The sequence below is a fragment of the Corvus moneduloides genome, chromosome 1 (assembly GCF_009650955.1).
Source record: "Corvus moneduloides isolate bCorMon1 chromosome 1, bCorMon1.pri, whole genome shotgun sequence".
In the NCBI taxonomy this organism is placed as follows: Eukaryota; Metazoa; Chordata; class Aves; order Passeriformes; family Corvidae; genus Corvus; species Corvus moneduloides.
Genome location: NC_045476.1, coordinates 15,910,344 through 15,929,349, shown reverse-complemented (window position 1 = coordinate 15,929,349; position 19,006 = coordinate 15,910,344).

Here is a 19,006-nt window from a genome sequence, read left to right as displayed (position 1 = left end):
ACAAAAACCTCCCCATTTTGGTGCTGAAGTGATGTAAGACTAGCTTAGCAGTCAGACATAACTCCATCCTGAGGGGAGGAAGGTTACAGCATTTAAGACAGGGTGCTCAGATAAAGATTTTGGTAGTTCAGGCACAAAGAAAAGAAGGAAATTTGTACATATCCACCAAACTAATTGATACATGGTTCATGTATACCTTCAAGAGGGGCAAAAAGACAAAGATCATATCTAGTTTTAGACTCCTGAAACAAAGTTGACAGCAGAGATGCCAACAGAAACAGCTTAGTTTTCACTCTCAAATTTCAGTAAGAGATTACGAAAAGAAGCCAGAGGGAAAACTTGGAGTAACTGATAAAAAGTTGATTAGTGAAAGTAGTGATTAGCATAGGGAAAAGAAAGATGATCATGAGACAGTCAGGAACTGTTTTTTCTGACTGCTTTTACATTGTCTGTCATTTCAGTACCTCAGCTGGAAATCACAGGAGGACTGGGTCGTGAAACCACAACGGACAAGATTCCTACTATTCATCCATGGGTTGCAGCACCACACAGAAGTGGGTGGGTTTTAAAAATATGAACCTTTTCTGTATCAGTTGAAGGTATTCCTATGGTTGTAGATAATATGAACCTTTTATATATCAATTGAATGTATTCCTATAATTGTAGATAATCTGGAGCAAAGGAGGTGTGCACTGGATATTTACTACTCGTTCTGAAGTGTGAGTGCACCAGTGTACCAGCGTACACCCAAATCATTAATTGTGCTAGCATTCATCAATCAGAGCAGGTTGTGATGAACTCAAGCCCATAGCCAGCTGCCCTCTGCATCAACATCTTGCTGGCATTTTGTCTCTTACTGCCAGGCAGCACCAACTACCCAACACTGTGCGGCCCTTGGATTTAAACAGAAGAGTTCAGCTACCAAGCGTAGCTTCAAGACTCTCCCCCAGAGAAGTCCAGTTCCAAAAACGAGCTTCCCTTGACTTGTACCCTGCACACAGCAACTGGTGCACCACAGCTCTTAGTTACCCACATACAGCGTGTGGCAGACCTGGAAAAAATTACAGTTTAGAGATAGAATGATACAAATTACATGAAAATAAATGATCTGGCTGACAATGTGCTTACCTTCAAACTAATCACAAATCTTTACATTTGAATATTTTGAATAATTCTTTGCAGCATATCAAGATCATCAGATGAGCTGAACAGCAGTTTCAGGGTCTCTGCTGAGGAATTCCAGACTGTCTCGTGGAGCATGACTGCAGGGGCAGCAGGTGAATTACAGCACCCTCTGCTTTCCAATTGTATTTGATTTAAGATCTTTTCATGACTTCTGAGACTTCAGTGTTGCATAAGTAGAATGACACCAGGAGAGAGAATTCAAAAGCTAAATATTTTTGAGTAATCACTGAACCTGTACTGCCTAACTGCAGACAGGTTTTATGGTTTATTTGTTTGTTTGTGTGACTATATCCAAAAGGTCTCATCTCCCACAAGAGAGTTGCCCTACTACACCTTATCTGCTGTAAGTTTTTCTTGTTTGCTCACTGTAGTGCTTTCAGGGGTTGTTTTTGTGTTCTTTTGTTTTTAAAACACAGAGAACATCTTGGTTTGCCTTTGAATACAGCTGACTTTCCTTTGCACAAAGTCAGACAACATTCATCACCTTTCTCAAAGAATGGAATATCAGACTCTGCTAATCCCAATTGCCTCTGATGGGTCAGTCTCAGATGCTCCTGGTGCCAGACATGTGCCAGTGAGCAGTGTGTGCTTCCCTGTCAGTGAGCAGGATGCACTCCAGATAGAAATACATCTGACAGCAAGATATGGATCAGAAAGCCCAATGTCCCTCCACCAGATTGCATCACTTCAGCCTAGAGTAAAACCCAATAGCTCAGTGATAATCCTGCTGAGATTTTAGGATCCTGCTTAAGTAGGTTTGGGAGGTTTTTTAGGAATGCCCAACTCATGTTTTTTGGGTTTTTAAAAATTATTTGGACTAAGCATGAACCTCAGCCTGTGGCTGTGCAGCAAAACAAGAAAATAAGGCAAAAAATAGCAGGTGGGTGGTGAGGAGGAGTTAAAGCAATGGTTCAATGAACTGAGCAATCTCATTTCTTGGCCTTAAACCTGTTTTTGTTATGTCAACTTGTCTGATATCATTGTATGAAGAATAACAAAATCTGTGAGAAAGTAAGAGTTCTGCAGGATACACACAGGTCTCATGAGGTGATTGATCATAGCATCTGTTAAATCTCTGGGTGGCAAGTCCATGCTCTTTCCATGAGCCTCATAGTGGAGAAAAGAGTATGAAGTAGAGTCTATACTATACATGGCATCTACAACAGTTTCACTGATTGCTACTTCAAAATCAGGAAAAACATCAGTCCAAAAACTATGAAGATGAATAGAAACTTTTTATCATATTGATTCAAGCTGCTGTTGCTAGAGAATCAATTTGGAAAAAAAAGGGGTAATTTTCTCACTCATCTTCAAAAATTTGGAATAATTCTAATCCTTTCAGTAATCCATTCAGCTGACTTTAAAACTATGAATCATGTCTATTTTTGACAGCCAAGAAGACAAGCCAGATCTTCTCAAAAGCTATTTTCAGGAATTTATAGTTAATTGGCCCAGTACTCACAAACTAAATAATGTGCAAGAGCAAATAACACAAAAGGGAGCTTTACACATAGAGATCTGAAGTTCAATCTGCATAAATGTCTCACCATTCATCACCTGGAGGTTTGCATTCCTCAGGGAGGATACTGGACAAGGAGCAGTACTGGGAGCAGGCTCCTGCAACACACACCAGCACAGCACTGCAGGGACTAACCTCAGTTTTCATCCTGGCTTTCTGCTATCACACCAAAGGCATTTTACTCTGAGGATTAATCAGCTCACCCTACACATTTGCTGCTAGTTTTGGCATCTACTTCTGATCAGGCAGAAATTGTTCTCCACCAGGAAAAGGAAAAATAAACATTTGCTTTCCAGGACAGCAGGTTGGTCTTTAGTTTTCCTTGCCTGATTTCCAGACTGAGTAATGTAACACTGCCTGTGGGAGTGAGCACTGAGGAGTGCCAGCAGGTTGTGACAACAGCTCAGTGCACACGCTCTGCTGAAACCTTCCTTACGCAGGGAGTAATTTCTCCAGGTATCGGTCACCACTGATGTGTTATTACCTGCTGCCACCAAGGACAAAAGCTCATTGCATTCTTGAGGATAGCTTTTAACTCATGACAAGCATAGGTTTGGTTTGGCTTCTTGTGGTTTATTTCTTTCTGAGTTGGGTGTACTGACACTACTTATGCATTTATACAGCTCTCCTTACTGCTAAAATCAATATCTTTCCATTGCAACAGTATGAGCACCATCACTCCCATAAAAGAGGTATTTAAAATCCCTAAAGGCTTCACTGAGAAAAGCCCTCTGTGTATCCATGCCCACGAGAAGGATAGTGCTTTTCTCAAGGTGCCATTTTCAAATGCCTGTACAACCTTCATTCCCGAAAGGTGGCAGAGTGAATAAAATGTAACTGTACTGTCACAGACAAAAGACAAATGCAAGCAGAACTGAGATTGCACAACTACATGGTGATCTTGTCACAGCATTCCTGAGGCACCAAATGCTTATTACCTCACTGAACAGACATTTACTGCACAGTCCCAAGCCCTCCTTAGAGTGCCCTAGGTGTCTTTGCACCAGGTGCAGTATTAGACATTTATTGATAAAAACTTTGTGAATATTGGCTTTTCTTCTCAATAATCCTGAGCTGAGCAGATATCATTACCCATTTCTCAGTGAGTCTGTGAAGCAGAGGATAACTCTGCTAAAGACCAAAACTGCTGAGAACATGCTGATTTTTAGATTCCCAACCAGAAGTTCAAGCATCTCACTTGCCAGTAAATTTTGCACCTCGTAGAGGATTTGCCCATCCAAAACAGACATCCCACAGACTGCAGTGCTTTGTGTGAGTACCCAACATCTCTGTTACAAGGGTTCAAATCTGGACATTCAGAAACAGTTTCATTTTGAGACAATTGCCTGGGATTTTACAATTACAGTTGCATAACAACAATTACACACCATATTAGAAATATTAAAAACAGATCTTCCAACTCAGCTCTTCCCATTGTGAAAACAGACCAATCATACAGATTTGACAGATTTTTCCTTCATCCTGGGCAGTGTGCTGTAGCCATGCTATCAGCCCTCACTTTCCATGAATCTATGTCCACCTCTACACTCTACCACCCTGTTTTCCTCATGGAGACAGCAACAGGAGCCCCAGTAGGCAGGGCAGAAAGCTGAAGGCTGTTGATGCACACATTGCTTTGTAACAATAATGTAAGCAGCTCTTTGTAGCTTATTTTGGAAAACAAGATGAAAGTCTGACCTCAGCAAGTTAAATTTACTTTTGCATCTTCTAAAGTACAAAAACAGATCTCCCAGAAGTGCTTTGGCATGAATAAGGGGTTTTTTAATAAGTTTTGTTCCCCTGAGATGAATATCTCATTTTAAAAATAAATATAAGTAAAGCCAGCAAAACAAATCACTATTATAACATGACAGGAAAAGAAAACATGGTTCTATGCTATGAAGAACATGCAAAGTTGCTCTGGAAAAAAAGGTACCAACTTAAAGAAGATTAAATAATTTTCTGGAGGGGAGAGAACACTTAAGAGTGGTTGCACAAGTCAGCACTAAGGTGTCTCTAACCCAGTATCTTCACTCCTTAAGCACTAGCCCAGATCAGAGCGTAAGAACATGTTGTACTTCTGCCAATATTCTCCCTGTCTCCAGCCCTTTTCAGGGATTTCTTGGCTAGATGTGGCTTCTTTTATATTAGTAGCCCTTCACAGAGTTCCATGAACTTGTCTGGTCTCCTCCTGAGCCACAAGAACTTTCAGCAGTCACCACACCTTTTAGGCAAAGTGTCTAACCACTCAATTACCCATCCTATGAAAATCCACTTTACTATTCATTGCTTTTAGCCTGGCTCCTGCTAGCTTCATTTGGCATCCCGTAGTTTGTTTTTTTTTTTAAAGAGGCAGTGAACTTAATCCCTGCTCATCATTTCCACACCATTCACAGCTGTGACCTTTACAAAGTTGTCCTCTGCTCCCACCTCTTCCCTAATTCCTGTCTACAGATCTGTCCTTCCCACTCCAGAGCCATGGGCAGGTACAACATTGTGTCTCTCCAGCAGAACAAGGCTTGGTCAGGCAGGTTCTACACCTGGCATGGCAGGTGTCTCTTTTTCATTATCAACCAGCCCTTTAAAGGATAAGAGTTTATGAGCAGTGCCTTGTCCTAATTGCATTATTCCATTAGCTCAAAGAACAGAGCTTAATCTCACAGTAATTGAGGCAGCAGCAGCAGCCTGAGCTTCATGAAGGATTACTGCCTTGAGCCCTGGGAGGAGCAGGCTATGTCAGTCATCTCATGTCCTCTCCTACATGTCCACCCCACACAACCAAAGCCAATAACAATAACCCCCCTCTTCTTATAGAATCCTGATAATTGATTTCCCACAGCTGCTCCTGGGTCTTGTTCCAACCCTGAACATTCCCAAATGTTCAGAGAAATTGCAAGGCCTTTTCCAAGTTTTGAGCCCAGCCTTGTTTTTGCCCTCATAGCATCCCTCATGGCCAAGCTGCTGGTACAGCACTCATCTACATAAATGTAGGTGTTTATGTGTCACCTAATCATTCAACATTCCTCTCACAGTGGTAGACACCCGCTCAGTAGCATCTCTGGAGCATTTCTTCTCTGAAAGGAGCCAGAATAGCTCAGAGGAAACCACAAAGTACCTGCTTTTTCCTATTGACTATACAAGAACAGAAGATGAGTAACTCAGGTGCAAACCTTTGCATTCTAGACTTCTAAAGTTAGACATCTATTGACATCAAAAAAGGATTATGCATGCTGCTAAAATAATGGAAACTTTTTCTAGATAAAAGGATATATTAATTCAACAAACACAAATTTTAACAATTCCTACACATTGAGTTTCAAAGTTTGTTATTAAATGCAGAACTGTTTATGATTATAAACTGTCTACTCAATAAAACAAAACCTAAATAATTAAAGGAGAGGCTTTTGCTTTCAGTAGAGATTTAGAAAATAATTGAGTTCTCTAAAAAAACTGCAACTGTTCTGCAGCCCATTTAGAAAGGCACAAACAAGGGTAATATTATTTAAGACAATGAATCTAATTTCTTTTTGATCTTGCATTTAATATCTGCAAAGGACAAAGAATAAGGCTTCACAGAGCTCTGTGGATGTTCTCTTGCAGCATCTCAGTCAAAATGTATTAGAAATGGTAGAGGTCTAGCTCACTGAACGCTGCCAAATGCTTCTCTCGAGTTGCATTCTTACTGTTTGTTACATTCTAGTTTTAAGTATCAAAAATGCTGTTGCATAGTTAGAAATCAAGGTAAGAAAGGTTTTCCTCATGTTCAGCTTGAAATTTCTTTAGGTTCACCCAACCATCCCTTATTGTAGCTTTTTTATGCCCCCATATTGTTTATATGTTGTTTATGTGCCCCCCCCTTTTTTGTATTTATCCTTCAAATATTTTTAAATCAAAGCACGTCCCTCAAAACCCTAAGATGCTCAAAGAGACTCTCTACAGTCCTACAGCTCTTCTACCAAGTTTCTCAGGGCTCAGGTGGCAGCCTCTCACCTTCTTGTAGGTGCCAGTTATGGCAGCAGAGCCATGAGGATCTCCTCCTCGCCAGGCTGCACCAAAGGAGAAATCCTACTCCCAGCTAAGCCAGGGAGAGAGCTTTGGCTCACATTAATGGTGTTACCAGTGGTTCCACAACCAGGATGGGCTCAGGTACCACCACGGAGTCTTCACCCACAGTAAGACCTAACATACTCATTGCCTGGGGTTTTTGCATGCTGGCAGCAGATCCAAGAGGCCAAGCCTAATTAATTGCCACCTACTCCACCTGCTAGGAAGCCACCACTGCTTCCCTATGCTCATGGAAACATCCAGAGGAGTAAAGACACTCAGAGACTGCCATCATGCTCCAAGCCACCAGCAGGTATGTGGCAGATCAAGGTGATTCATTATTAGATTCATAGTACCTGATAGATGTTTCTTATCAAATCTTTATGATTTGCCTAATAAGTTTGGGATTAAAGCCTGGAGGCTAAATTCTCTCTTCTACCTATCAATTTCCTCTTGGGAAAGAGAATGCGTATGAACCTGGCTTGGCAAATCTAATGGTATTCATTCTGCCATTCAGTTTCATTCTCTCTATTTTCACTTTAGGTCCTTTCACCTAGGATTTCATATTCTTGTGCAATTTTATGCATGTTTATTTCAGTATATTATATGTAATCTTCTGTGTATAATCACTGGCCTCAGCCTCATAAACTAGATGCAATTTACACAAAATTAAAGTAATTCCTCACCTGTAAGGTTCCATACAGCACAGTGGAAAGGAGAGTAACATTAATGGGAACAGCCTGAAATGTAAACTACGCAGTCCCATCCCACCATGTGCTCTCAGACAGCTTCATACAACTTCAGCAATCCAGTCTCCCACTGTGCAAGCTACTGTTACTAATGTTACAATTTTTGCTGAAAATCAGGTGCCTTTGAACAGCTGCTAAAGAAGCCATAAAATAAGGTTGTAATCCTAAAGTCTTTTAAAACTGTTTCTAAAAGTCTGTAATAAAGCAAGCTAGACTCTGGTGAAAATGCCCCTACTGTTGGCTCTTGGAAGTGCTAAAAGTGTGTATGCAAAGAAGGCCAGTGCAAGCAAGCAAGATGCTCAAGAGGGAATGCTAATCTTGTGGAATCCACAGCACAGACATGGGTGCAACTGTAGATGACAAAATATATTTGGGTGGAAAGGCCGAGAAATTAATCTCATGAGAGTTAGGAAGAGATGAGCATGAGGTTTCCTAATAACCTGAAGGGAGAAAAGAGATAACATGTTATTAGAGAGGGGTAGTGACAAGAGCTGCCAGGTAGCTGGGATCAGCCATGGAAGGAGAAAGGGGCCAATGTACTCATGGTCAGCTCCTCCACAGAGACCTACCAGGAGTCCTGGGATATTTGCTTTGTTACAGCTTCCATCTGCTATCAAACAAAGCATCCAACTAGAACAGGCTGTTCTCTTACCAGTTCCCTGTGGCACCCCAGTCAAAGGGGGTGTGTGTGTGTTTTTGTTTTAATAATCATATAAGAGGATTTCAGATATTTTTCCCCTGGTGCTTTCACTCCATTTAGCATTGTGAAAATCTCCTCTGCTTTGCAGTTTAGCTCTGCCTAGGGTTTGTGTTTTGCACACTCTGATTGAATGAGGGCACTAATCCAACAATGGGGCTGCCCATGAAAATTTGTTCAACCTTTGCTTCAAGTTATAAAAGAAAACCATAAATCTCTGCTTCTCACAGAGATGGAGATTGACTTTATTAGGTCAAGGTTTATTCAAAATTAAAATATTGAGCTATATTTTCAAGCTAAACCCACAAGTGACAAAAACCGTGATCCTGAAATTTCACACACAGAGGCACCTTATATTGTCTGATTTCCAGACGTTCCGGATAGGTGATGTCTCACCTCTGTGCATGCCCAGAGCTGCCTGAGTCTCAGCAGGGCTGAACAGCTCAGCACTGCAGCCTGAGCAGGCTCCAGAACCTCACGTCCCCTAAGGGGCTCTGTCTGAAGGGTGTTTCAGAACACTCAACAAGATTAGGCGCCCCATGAAGTGCACTGATGGCAGATACTTCCTTTTAGAACAGAGTCAAAGGAAGCCAGCAACCTTCTCACCTATCCCTTCTACTTAATAGCCTGGGGATTAGAGTGCACACCCAGGAAGGAAAAGACCAGGCTCAGTTCTCTACACCGAGCCCGAGGTAATCCAAAGCAGCCTCTTAGGGGCACCTTGCTAAAGGCTCGCCCGGGAGCGAGGCCTCTCCAATCCTGCTACTGAAGCTGCTGAACACAAGGGAATTCAGGACCCCACCAGGCCAGAGTGAAAGCAAACTCCCATTTCCCGGCTGCCTGGGGCAAAATTCTGCTCCCAGATGAGTCCCCACATTTCTTCAGATCCACAGCACCGCCCACCATGGTGATGAATCTATGAAGACAAGTATTCTGTAAAATTAAAGGTTAAAATATCTAAATCTTCTTACTCTCAGGTTGCCCTATATATTCCAAACAGATTACTACATCCAGGCACCTGAAAATCCTTTCTTAATATTTGTTTCTGCCACAAAAAATAGGAAAAAAACCACAAACCCATAAAGACTTTGGTAAAAAAAAGCAAACAGCTTTCAGACAGGAATCTCAACAGTAAGGAGGCATTAAGTGGTACAGCACCAGCCTTCAAATAACAGGATTTATAATACCCATTTTCTACTGTCACGCCTCCCCTCCTCCCCAGTTAGCAGCAGCCTGTTTCAAATGGTAAGACAAGTATAGATTTCTGGCTCTATTCCCAATCCATTTCTCTGCTTCAGGGCTTCTCCCATTCTCTCCTGCTCACTTGGAACTCACATAACAGCATTGCTAACCCATTTCAAAATGCTGGGAAAGAAAGTTTGGTATCTGCACCTGTAACTCTCATTACTTTCACTATTTCTATCTTCCTCCTCAAGCCAAGTTTAGATCCCCCATTTAACTCACACACAACATCCTCAGCTGAGGAGCCCTTTATTTTCAATAAGGCTTCAAAAACTCACACTGTCAGATACTCCACACAGAACTCCAAGAAAGAAGCTTTGGGTTTGAGGAAGCAGCTAACAGGAACACAAGGAATGAGGATATTAAGAGAGGAGTATATTATGGAGTTTCTCATCAGTTACTACTTGTGCTTAAAAACTGCCCAGCTGATGAATTGTAGGTTTTTTTTCCTGCCCTATACAAAATTGATGCACCACACATCAAAACACACAACATATTCCTGCACTGTTGTCTCTGCATCTGCCTATTTCTCCATTTCATACATCCTTAAATCCCTATACATACACCCTATTTCAATACGTATACATACAATCCCTATTTCATACACCCTTAAATCCTAGGGTTAGGGTATCTTTCCTCACCTTCATAGGGCCCTTCTACTCTGACAGTGATTTGAGTGTGAACAGCTTCACACCCATCTTGTTTCTTAGCCCTTCTCTCTCTCTCTGTCTTGGCAAGAGGATGATGAATCCCTTTCAAAAGCTGCCATGCTCCCCCAGCCTCCTCTTTCTACAACAACAAATGGTTACCTCCACCCAGGATTCCAATGGAAAAGCAAAGTACACTTTTCTGCAAGATGTGTTGTCCTTGCATGGAGAAAGTATTTGATTGAGATGCAAAGCACCTTCCCCTTTTTCTCCTCCCACCCAAATTTGCTAAAAGATTGCAGCTGTCTCAGCAGAAATGCATCACAGCAGGGTCCTAATATTCATTAGGAACATTGAAATCATATAGAATATCCTGAGCTGGAAGGGCCCCACAAGGATCATCAAAGTCCAGCTCCTGGCCCTGCACAGGACAGTCCCAAAGATACCAACCCCACTCCCTAAAATTTTAAGAGTGTGGCAGCAGCTGGACTCTGTCTTCCCAGCTTCCAAGCACGTGTGCACAAGTTTCACTCTGTTCATGCCTTGAGCTATCCAAGCTCTCCTTGCTGGGCCCCGGACAGGTGACCTTGCTGCAGCAACTGCTAAATTGTGACTCCATAATGGAGAGTGTTTCCTCTCCTAGAACACACTGTTAGGAAGAGCTGGCTGCTGCTGTGGGAAGCTGCCGCTGGGACCCGCAGGACTGAGCGAGGCTCCCTCTGCCCAGCTCAGCTGCCACAGCTACCTCTGCTGGCAGGAGGCTGCAGCGGGGGGGCCTCTGCTCCAGGAACAGGCTCAGGCACCTCGAACGCCTCAATCTGACCAGGGAGAAGCAATACAATTCCATTTCTGCATATCTGTCTTCCCCAATATTCCACCTCTCGAGCAGAATATATGGCCACACTGGTCCCCTCACCCTAGTCACTAGGGTTGGAAAGTCTCTAAACCAGCAGAGATTCTGCTGTAACATTTTGAGGAAAGCACCAATGTTTCCCACAGCCACAATTAATTCTGCTGCTCGGAGCTAGCAGGGGAATCACATTGCAATGGTGGCTCCAGGGAAGATGAGAACTGCTACAAGCAGGTTTGATAGCTTTCTGTCACCTTCCACAAATTTCCCCTATCAGCCAATGTTCCTGTTGAGCAAAGAACAATCTTGTTGTGCAAAACCAGAAGAGCGGAATGATACTTCCCTTCCATGCTGCAACTTAACCTAAAAATACTAATTTTAGAGCAGTTGTCACCGAATGTAACTGCTCTAAAATTTCTGAAAGCCTTTGTAGCCTCCAGTAGAGTCTGAATACGGAGATGTCCTGTCACAGCTGCTTCCTCCACCACTGCAGGTGATAGCTTGAAAAGGAGTTTGCATTTACATTGTTGTCTTCGGGTGACTTTATGATGTGTATCCCCTATCACTGCTCTATCCCCAGAAATCAATCCTGTGCCTTTCTGTGCCTTTAAACTGAGCCAGAGAGGGGGGAGAAAAAAAATGAGCGAACTTTTCAAAGCAGTTGTTGAAGGACACAGACAGGCACTCCTCTGCGTCCTGCTGCAGTGAGAAGAGCAGAGGAAGCGCCCTTCTTGCTTTCCAGCCAGCTTTCGGCTCCTTTTCTCCGGAGGAAGATGGAGAGTTGAACTTTGTTTTCCTGGGATTTTGGTTTTTCCCTTCTTCTCTTCTGGACTGTTCCAACATCAGAACACATCAGGAGAATTTTCCACCGAGGCCCCAGAGGTGGGCCTACACTGACCCAGCTCCGAGGAGGAGGAGAGAGACCACACCTACAGAAGGACTCTGAAATCTTCCCAGGTTTCTCTCCACAGTGAGAGGGCTCATTATTTAGCATTATTATTCTTTTCCTGTGTGTTTGTTAAATAAATGGGTTTTTTACCTTTCACTTTCCTCTGAAGAAAATTTTTTTTTCCTGAACCTGGTGGGGGAGGGCTGGTTGTAACCTGCCTTCTGTCAGAGGATATTTTCCTCCAAATTTGTCCAAACTGGCACAGTTGTCCATACTTTAACTAGCATGCAGCTAAGTGGAAGTTTTCACAAGCATATCATACACTCAAAAATGAACAATATATCCCCCCAAGGGATTTCTAAAGACAACAAAAAGTCAATTCAAAATACTACTCTCTAGCACATGAAGCGCTAATTGCTGGTTTTCAGTGCTCTGTAGGAGTAGTATCAAAACTTTAATTTGTATGGACAAGGTTTAATGGGATTTTTAGTTTCATAATTAAATAACAGACACAACCATAGCAAACTCCTGAAGCAAACCTGGTTTAAGTATCCAAGAGTTCACATAAGTATGAGAGTAATAAAATCACATTCTAAGGCAGGCTAGGCCAAACCACTTGCTACAGAAGCAGACAGAGGAGTAGAAACCTGTGACATACCTTTGTAAGCACAGATTTTTAAAAAAAGTGTTAAGGCGCTATGTACAATTTCCATATACAAAATGTACTATGTAGGCACCAGAGCCTAGGAGGATATGGCATGAAAGGAGCTGGTCACAGTGAGGAGGTGGACACAGCAAGAACAGCCCCTGCAGAGAGAAACAACTTTCCTGTGTCTGGAGCTCAGCCACCCAACCACTGTTGCAGTGACCATTTTAGACAGTGTGGAAGGGAATTCTGAAGGATGCAAAGCCCAGAGTGCACATCAGCAGGAAATGTGGATTAAATATTCCACCAAAAAAACCCTTCCAAAATAAACTTCCTCAACATCTACTTATCAAAAGCCTTTTGAAAGGCTTTTATTTTACAAAAGGATTTATAAACTAGCAACCAAAAAAGGCAAATCTGAGAATAAAGCAGCTACTTTACCTGTCATATTTTCATCTTTGTCATTGTAAATGACCCACATAACCTAGTTTCCTGAGCCACCTCAGCTAATACACAATTAGAATTATCCCATGCTTCCCGGCGTTTTCATGCACAGAGTTTCTGATCTTTGTCCCTGTATTAAAATTAAGTCCATGCAGATCCCAGCCTCCTTTGCCACCTGCAAATCCCCACGGCCGCGTCCCAGTCAGCCCTGCAGCCGAAAGGGTGACGGCGCTACCGCTCCCTATGGACTCTGTTGGCAAAGCAAGGCTTGTCCCGACACGCGGCCCTTACGCGCACGGGAGCTGTACCAGGAAGGGAAGGAGCAGATATTCCAGCTCTGCCTGTCAGGTCTGCATTTCAAAGGCTGTGCCTGGGTGTGGGAAAGAATACAAAGGGTCTGTCAGTCCACATGCAAAACTCCACACTCTGCTGCCCCAACTTCCAGGCTGTCGCTCATGACCAGAGTACGTCCCCACCCGCCCCTTCCCACTGAGTTAATACCAGACGTGCTCAGTAGCGCAAGCTCCATTTCTCTCCCATCTTATCTGTCAAACTACACATGTCCTTTAATATACATATTTTAAAAAATTGAATGCCCAGCACTCTAAAAGAGAGAGAGCATCCAAAACAGGCAAGGCTACTGCCTTGGGGAAAGAGGGTTGAGGAGCAGCCAGTGCAGTTTCTCAATTACTTCACTCAAAAACCATAGAATAATAGAATGGTTTTGGTTGGAAAAGACCTTAAAGACCACCTAGTTCCAATCTCACTGCCATGGGCAGGTGTTGGGGTCCCTCCCCTGCCGTGTAGCCCTGGGAGAGGGGCCCTGAGGGCACAGACACGGGGCTTCCCTGCCCCTGCTCAGCCTCGTTCCCATGGGTTGGTTTGTGTTCCCTGCGCGGGCAGAAGGACCCTTGGTCCCGTGACTGGAACAGTTCCTCGGCAGAGCCCCGGCCATGCGGCTGGAGAAATAAACATCTCTGAAACATCTAGCAAGAATCTGTCTGTCCATATATATTTCCTTTCCACGGGACTCCTGGTTTGATATATGTATGTTGCAGTATCCCCACTGCAAAAGGCAGGGACACTTTCCACTAGACCAGGTTGCTCAGAGCCCCATCCAGTCTGGCCTTGAACTCTTGCAGGATGGATGACAGGTATTAATTTGTGGGGTCTTCTCCATCGATAGAGGTTTTTTAATGTTAGAACCTATTTTCATGCAGATGGGTGGTTTCCTTTGCCCAAAATCAGACTACTGTTGTTCCCAAGCGGAATGTTACTTCTTCCCAAATCTCCTTCACCAGCTGCAATGGGCACATCTGTGATTCACAGCCATGACTCAGATTTTAAGCAGGGAATGCTTTGTGGGTGTACATCTGTTCTCTTCAATTTGTGGCCACAGTAAGGCTTAGATAAACCATTACCAGTACACTAAAACATGTGCCAGCAGACACCCACTTCGGGGAAGGGAGAATTTCACTTGGAATCACTGAGACAAGGCTACAGATGAGCTTCACATGACTCCTTTTCATGGCTTCAGATGGCAGTCAGACAGAACATACGGGCAAAAACACGAACGTAGGTTTGAAAGACCAATTTCCAAGTCTTTCTGAGCTGCCAGATGGTGAGATGACCCCTAAACTTAAATGTTCAAATATTCATTACTGCTATCTAGATTACTAGCTATCATCTAAGTCTATTATGAAAATCAATCAGCACAGAGGATGCAGATTGTATACAGAATTCTGGCCACTGCCGCTTTCCTCCTGGACTGAGAAGCAGATGGCTCTTCAGTTACCAACCCACTGATGGGAACCTCCACCCCCAGCCCCAGCTCCCACAGGAATATATTAACAACTAAATTACAGGTCCCTTGTCTAAATTACTGCTTTCTAGTCCCTTGGATATTGAATGAAAAATACACAAAAAGCCTTGGGAAGCAGGTAAGAGCTCACCCTTTTTGATTTACCTTCAAGCCAGTTTAAGTTTGTGCAAATCCAAGAGGTGACAGGCCCTGCTTGCCTTATTGATTCAGACTGGGGCACTCTTGCGGTCAAGGAAAGAATGAAGACAGACTCAAAAAAGGCCAAGTCTTACGTTTCTTGAACGCCCACTGGCATCACTGCTTTTGCCTCTCTTTAAAAGAGAACAAACCCTGAAGAGAGCATGTGATGTGCTGGATTCTGTGCACTACATTAACTTCCAAAGCATAAGGATCAGCAGATCGTTCACACCCTTCCAATGACAGCTTCCTCTGGATTAGCTCCAGGCAGTACCTCACTCCATGTATCTCACCACTCTGAAGGAGGCAAATGCCATAAAACATCCTTAACTGGCTTCAAATATACAGATGAGTACACAGTATCATGAGTTTCAGACATTTTTTTTTTTATTCTCTCAAACTCAGGTTTTGATGATCACAAATTCTATTGAGCTGGTGACTGGAAAGAAGAAAGGAAAATGGATCCATGCATAGAGATTTTAAGAAAACAGACCAAGTACGTCTTTTGAAACTCAACTGAAACTGTTCAATATAATGTGAAATACTACCAGAGAAGTACTGCACTTTTTATCATATACATCTAGTAGGTTATAAATTATATAACCAACGTTAAAAGACGGGCAACAGCAACCTGCCAAGTTTCAAGACTGCCCTCACATCAGTCCTCTTTACTAACTGTTGACAGCTACGCTGCTACTGATCTCAGCTGCTGGAAAAAGCCTCTTTGACACACATCAGAAGCACCAGCTTCCATGAAAAGGTGATAATTACAGCGTTTGCTATTCAGTGATTATGTTAAGAACAAGGCCTCTTTCAGATGGCAACATGCGTAACAATCTCCTTATGCATCCATTGCTCCTGTAAACACTAATGTATCGAATCTTTGGTTGGATAAGAGTCAGACTGAAAGAACTGATGCCTTTGTCAACTCTGCCAGTGGCTAACAGACATTGGCAAGTGTTCTGTCATACATTATTTCTGTAGTCCTAAAATACATGACTTTCTGTTCATGGTATACAATGTATACATGTATACAACTACATCAAAGATTTGGAGAGCAAATTTTACAGAACACCAGTGTGTGATTTTATTTATCTCAGTGGAAGAGTGGAAGGAAGGACACACAAAGCTGGTATAGCACTCCTCTGTAAAATACCAGAGATTTCCAGCTAATTCAGAAGCTCTAGAAAAGGGTTCACGTACACCAAGTTCACCCGTGAACCCGTGGTTCAAGCGTAGTTTGTACCTGATACTGTAGCAGACTAGTAATGCATATGCCCAGCACTTTCCCCAGCTGAGAAGGAAGAACTTATGATGGTGTTAATGTCAGCTGCTTCCTACTCCAGCCAAAACAACCAAACGTGAGTATTTCAGTTTTGCTTAAATCACCACTCAGCTTTCAGTCACAGGGGTCCTAAAAAGAGTGTAGACATGAATGGTGGAAGTAATTTGTAGGGAAACACAAAAGGTGGAAAGGATTTTAGGTGTGAGAAATAAAAGCAGGCTTTGAAAAATAAAGCATGTATCGTGATATCTTAGATTAATTAACTCTAAGTACTTACCATGTTTGTAAAAAGCAAGGACGGTCCTAAAATATTTGTCCTAGGGTACAAAGAATTTATACTCAATAATCAATACTGTGTTGCAGCACTTGTTTTTAAAGTCAACTTTTTAAAGGATAAGACATGTCTTTCTAAGCATAACTGAAAGACATCAGTTTATAAAATTTATTTCTCCATTGAACAATTTTGTACTCTGCTTTTTGGAAAGGTGATGTACTCATTGAAAGTAATGATACTCTCTGCTTTGCAAACAGTTTATGTTATGGAGATTAAATATCTTTCATAGCTCTGACTGCCTTGTGTGTATAAACACACTAAAATGCAGGTACATACTTTTCTTTCCTAGAACTAGACAATCAATCTCAAGACAAATTAAAACATCACAAAAATACCTTTTCAGTTAGTGTAAGAATGATCAGTAGTGCTCAATACCAGAGGTAAAGTGCATTTTGATATTAGGGATGTATGAGATGTATGAAACCATTGTTTCCAGACTCAGCTGTATGGCTTCCTATATACCAGCAGGTCATACATGTCAAAGGGCTTATGACAAACCAACAAAAAAAGCAGTACAGTTACACCAGCTTGTTCTAGTAAAATATTAAAACTATGGCATTTTTGGCTATCTTCTCTTTTTACAATTTGCCCCTCATGTTAATACCCATTAGCACTTTATATTTTGAACCTACACTTGCCAGAGGTATTGGTTGCCAGGCTGAAGTTCTACACTATAAACTGCATCTCTGTGTGCCAGCAATGATTTCAGTGACATAACCCAGCTACAGGGGTCTGAATTTTGCACTACCTTCTTCCTGATGGAGAAGGTATGATTTATAAAGAATTCAAAATGTTTCCCAGCTATAACCACATTTCCTAAGAGGCACTGAAAACACTGACTTTGTGTGTCTGGGGACGCCAACTGCACTGAAATAGATGAATATTTTTAACTCACTAAACATGTCTCAACTCAGCAGCATGCTTATCTAAAAGCCAAAATACTACTTTTGATGGTTTAGGTATACAAAAATTCAGAGATAAGGTAATGCTAAAACTTTGCACATTTGGGCTAGAACAGTGAACTTCTTGTGTTGTCTGTGATATAATTCTTAAAATAAATTGGTCAAGACTTCTTCAAACTCAGCCTCAAAATTTTGCTACTGCAATCTATATTTAAATAAAGCTTCTATTAACCCTTTTATAAACAAGCTTAAGATCTGTTGACTCAAATACAAGGTACAAGATGAAACACATTTGTTTCCAGACACTTTGGTGCCAGTGTTAGTTTGTTTTCTGGAGAAAGGATCTGATAATTCAGCATTCAGGCAGTATTTTTCCCCTTTTTTGTATTATGCAATAGAATATTGCCCCTCTTTTTTGTCCTAAGATGTATTGAATTAATTTTTTTTATAAAGCACAGAAATGCTCCACACAGAAATAAATTAAAGTCAGTCAAAATCTATGCTGATGTATCTCCTGTTTACTACACCTGGTGACAGTATAAGTACCTGTGCTGTCTCCCACCACACAGAGACAAATCTAAACTAACACTTGAGACAATGATTTACTGCACCATATTACAATCAGTTAAAAAACCTCACTTCTTTAAGACATAAATCCATGTAAAAAATCTAGATCTTAGTGTAGTGGGATAAAACACCATAAATATGGAAGGAATATTTACTGTCCTTTATTGTTTATTGCCCTTTATTCATCCTTAGCAAAATTCACATCAGAAAAACATAGCACCACTTCTTGATGCATTTCCTAGTTAACCATAGAAAGTTTCCTATATCCTCTAGATAGCATATGAATGCAATACCACTTAAAAAATAAGAGACAGCAACAATCTGAGAGTTGGAGAGAAACCTTTCTTTCTAGTGAAGAACTAGAAAAAGAAAAGAGGAGTAAAAAGCTCCCTCCAAAGGTTTTTTTTTCTTTAAAATTAGTTCTTGATGTATGGATTTTTAGTAGGTGATACTACACAATCTAAAAAAATATTGCAAATAGTAAATATCTACATATGTATTTTTATATGCACACAAATAAATCTGGCAAAAATAGAACATTTAAACTTAATATTTATCCTGTCAATCATAATTGCAGGCATAGCCATGAGGAAGCTCTTTTCTGCAGCAGGCATTCAGTGCGTTCAAACTCTCAATGCTCTTAAATTCCATTCACTTCCAGGGGTAGAATTAGTACCTTTTAAAATTATAGTTTGCTTGTTTGAGAGTGAACAGTCACCATGCCAACCCTGATGAACAACACAGGACATGAAATAGCCTGTGGATTTCTTGTCTCACCCCAACAGCTGGAAATCTAATTGGGGCAGAGGAAAACAAAACATGATAAAAACAACCATAGGAGTCAGGCAGGAAAACAAGAAACAAGCAGTATGAGTTTATGTGGAAACAAACATAGATACCCATCCATGTAGTGTTTCTACCTAATACACTGGAGAAAAAACATTTTTCAGTTACCAGTCTGCTGTATGCTTTTCCATTAAGAAGGTGGTTTCACAAGCCATTGAACT